We start from the raw sequence: 4707 nt of genomic DNA, 5'->3' as shown, positions 1-4707 counted from the left end.
TAAAATTCATGAACTCGTACCACAATTTCAAGCTTGCATAAATCTTAACCCTTAAATTTAAACTCATGAAACAAGCCCTAAAACCCATGAACCATACCATATTTTCACACCAACATAAACCTTAAATGTTGAGAGTTAACAAAAAGTTTATTAAATTTGATGGAAGATCCCCAAACATGCATTTAATAAATATGAAAGAAAAAGTAAGCAACAACACATTAAAACTAGAAATTAAGCATTTAGTAAAGTAACATATTAAACCTAAATAGAAGCAACACCGAAATAACTAGCATGATGGGCATATTAGGATAAAACCAAGTTTAATGGCCATTATTATGATGTTCATTTCTTGCTTCCTTGCTTGGAAAACCACGATGGCATATATCACATTTGAATTTTATCTCATCTTTGTGACGAAATTTTTGGTGATGCAATACTTCTTTTAAGTTGTCAAAAGTTTCTTCACCAAGGTTACAAAAGCCATTGTAGTTTCTTCTCGAAACATTCTTCTCAAAACATTTTCAACAACATTGGATGTCATTATAATGATGAAGAAGTTGAGTTTAAAAGATAAAAGTCATTTTAAGCTTTTATGAAACTATCAAAATGAGAAAATATTTTGTATAGTAAAAAAGAGTGTTGTCAGCTTGATTAGGAGTTGATGGACAAGAGTTTCATGCAAATTAGTTGAGCAGGAGAATCATGCTAATTTTACAATCATTTCTTTCCTAAATAATATCATTAAATAAATCAATGTCATACAAAAACAACTAATTCAATACTCTTACATATCATTACTTATTTTTATTAATTATGATTATTGAATGAAAAAAAGAGCTTTTTAAAGGCTAAAGGATCATATGAGAAGCCATATTAATAGTTGGTGCATTAAGCCTTTGTCTCATGGGAAAAGAGGTTTTATAAAGAGCGTTTTATAGGCCATCCCCACTTTTTCAATATCTTGTTTTTTGTTGCCAACCTCGTTATGTTTGGAATTAGAGCACATTATTAGTAGCTTCTGGTGGTAAAATTTTGGGGGTAAAGGGGGGATACATTGGTGTTAATGGTCTAAGCTATGTGAACTGGAGGAGGAGGATGGTATAGGGTTTCAAAGTTTTGGTAAATTTAATATTTCCCTTCTTACTAAAGAAGGGTGGCGATTGATTAAAGATCAGAATTCATTACTAGCCCAAACTCTTAAAGCTAAATACTATTCTACTATTGACTTTTTAATTGCAAGCTTAGGGTCTTACCCATCATATTTCTGGAAGAGTATATGGGTTGCAAAGGGTTTGCTTAAGGAGAGGATGGGTTGGCAGATGGGAATGGGTTCAAGCATCAATATTTAGAAAGATGTTTAAGTCCCTAGATTGACAGAACGAAGAATTAAACAATGTGGACTTAATTTCCCAATTTCTAAAGTCTCTGATTTGATTATACATCATGAACTAAAGTGAAATGTAGGGAAAATTACCAGATATTTTAGTGTTGAAGTTGCGGACAAAATTTTATGTATCCCTCTCACTTTGAACCAACATTCTGATATGATTGTCTAGGGGGAACCTTCAAGCGAATATACAGTTAGAAGTGGCTACAGGATTCTATTACAAAAGATAAATTTGCCTAGGCCTATTGTTAATATAATTGGTCACAAACCTTTCTATAAGAAGATCTGGCAACTCAATTTACTAGAAAAAAATAAAAATTACAGTCTAGCGAATCTTCAATAACCTTATCCCTATTTTTTTGTAATCTATATAATAAACTGTTAGTTGGATCTGTTATTTTCCCAAAGTGCGCGAATGGTGTAGAAAATTTGGAGCATTGATTTAAAGATTTCCTATCACACCCTAAAAACAATGAATTTGAAAAAGCGAATGAAGTATGTATGTTAACTATTCTAGTGCACTATAGTAGCATAATCTGTCACCCTATTGGCTTGCTGGCAAGTTAGAGTAGTGGCACATACTAGCATTAAAGTATCTACTCGTTTGTAGTATCTAAGAATTTAATTATAGGGTATCTTCAAGTGAATAAAAGAATACGCACAAGAACAGGTACGCCTAAGAAAGAGTGCGCCTTAGAGTTTTAGTTGATCACAAAGAGCCTACCAAGTGTATGAGAATGTTGTAGGAGACTTAATTGTCTTTAAGGTCACTCCATGCGTGAGTCATCTCTGAGGTATAGTACGTTCAATTTGCTTGAGCACTGTTCAAGTTGGTTCTTGTAATGGGATTAGTTGAGAGTAAATTTAATTGATTTGACCCTCCCTGTGACTAGTCAAACAGTAACGAAGATCTTCACCGAATTTTCTTTACCTTCCCCCAAATTTTGTGAGAAAATCAGAAAATTGGTTTCGATAAATATTGTCACTTGTCAAAATCTAGAGTAGGGGGACAGATAGTATATATTTAATGAAGGGGGAAGACATTCTGAATTTTTTTTCTACTCTACGTTCTAGTCCTTCTTTCTAACCTAAATGATCTCTTTTTTTTAGTTAAGCTATAGTTAAGATTTCATTTAATTAGTGGGTGATTCAACCTTCTGGTAAGTCTTAGCTCTATATGTTACGATTGTTTATGAAAAAGGATGTTAAAAGACGTAAGAACAGTAGGGTGTGAGTGGAAGGCCCTGCATAGAGGTCAGATGTAGTTGAAACATTAGTAAACTATCTATAAATGGGGATTCTAAAAGAAATTCCATGATATTAGCAGTTGCTACTGCTAGATTGGAAAGGTCGATCCAAACAAAAGTTCCGGATTGAGGTAAAAGTAGGTCCTTGGTGATTCTCTAGACTAGACTCTAGCATGTTATTTTATGATAATTCTTTGTATGGTTGATGTCTCTGTAAATGTGCACATCTTTTTGAGAAATTTTTAGATTTATGTGTGTGTGTGTTTCTGTGAAGCATCCTCGTATATGTGAATGAAGTATACAATGTGTTGCATAAATATGACGATGTGAGGTAGGTATACATGGGAAATTGTGTTTGGGAAGTATGATTTTGTTATGGGTATGAGTGAAATCTATATAAATGTGTTCGTTAGGTTAAATGAATGATGCATGGCAAGTATGGTTGAACTAAAAATGGTTTGGATGGAATGTTGGGAAAAATATGTGATATGATAACGAACTCAGTGGTGGTGTTTTGATGATGTCCGCTGGGAGAGTAAAAACAAAGGTAAATATGATAGATATGTCGAAAGACCATGGCCATGTCACATTCTAGAAATGGTAGATGAACCACATTTGTCTATCAAGGTTTTTGCTTGTCCTGAGGGAGATAATGGGCAAACTTTAGGCAATGCTGAGTTTAGGCAAATCCATATCGCCAAACACGTCAATTTATGTGGTGTCTTTGTGGCAAACCAAACAAAACCTATATGGCATATTATTTGGAAAGCTTTTGTGGCAAGTTATCTGAAAGATCTATATGGTGTATTATTCGAAAAGCCTTTATGGCAAATTGCTTGGAAAGCCTTTGTTGCAAGTCATATGGAAAGCCAGTATGATGAATTTCGTAACACTTTAGTAACAAGTTTAGCCTGCCTTTGTGACAAAATCTAGGTATGCCATGAGGTATTTTTTGAAAAAGTTCTCGATAGTATACTCGATGATGAAACCACCAGAGTAACCCGCCAGGATAGGAAGCTTAGCATATCTATAATTATGAGCAGTGTAAGTGTCTACCAAACCTAGAAATTCTTATGTTATGTATGAGAGTCATTTGGGTTTCTGTTGGATGATTAGAAATATTGCATCTATCGGACCAAGTTCATTTGTCTAGGTCGACTCAGAGATACGATGTGACTGGCATTCTGACTGTACACTAGAACCAGTATAAAAATCACCAAGGGTAGTATCTATATGCATATCTTCTAAGGAATATAGTCATATACTATTTTCAAAGAGATTTGTGAATTAGGATCCACAATAAGGAGTGGAGTCTGTGATCCGCCAATCAAGCGGAATGTGTATAAGATGATAGAGTGTGGAGACTGGCGTATAGTTAACCATCAAGAATTAAAAAAGTATCCATCAAGCCTGAAAGGAAGTCCAAAATCTTAAAGTCTAGGAATTCCATAACAACATTTGCAGGTAATATTGGTTGAAACTTACTAAGTTCCATTGAACTCACGGGCGCCTATTTGTAATGCAGATTCTGAGACTGTAACTAGTGCACCAAAAGGGACCAAGCCAAGGATGCGCCATAGTGGCATTTCGAAAAACGATATTATGCATACAGAGGGACATTCCTTGGAATATAGTGAATAGAAATTTTAACGCCATGGTTAAGTTTTTTTACAAATATTTAAGTTGTAATGTCTTATACTGCTTTTGAGAGTTTGTTGTAATTAATAAATGCTTTATCCAACATCTTTTGACTTAGAAATGAGTATAAATAAATAAGAAGTATGTTTAAAATGGTCTTTGCCAATTTTAAAATTTTTATTAAGTATTTAAGTATTGTGGCGTCCGATATATCCGAGTCGGGTATAGTGCGTACATTGCCCTTCTACAATTTAGGTCTAGAATCTGTTTGATGCGTCGTTGAAAGCACCAAAAATACCATATCCCTATAAAATAAAGAAAAGAATAGTATAAAGGAAGTAGGGTCAAATCCTCAGGGACTAAACTTGCACAACTTCTTGTTCCTCGAGATCCCGAGCACAGTCGTGCCCAAGAAAAGTGGCGTACCTAGAAAAA

This window comes from Gossypium hirsutum, chromosome D13 (assembly GCF_007990345.1).
Source record: "Gossypium hirsutum isolate 1008001.06 chromosome D13, Gossypium_hirsutum_v2.1, whole genome shotgun sequence".
Taxonomy (NCBI): Eukaryota; Viridiplantae; Streptophyta; class Magnoliopsida; order Malvales; family Malvaceae; genus Gossypium; species Gossypium hirsutum.
This window is presented reverse-complemented; position numbering follows the sequence as displayed.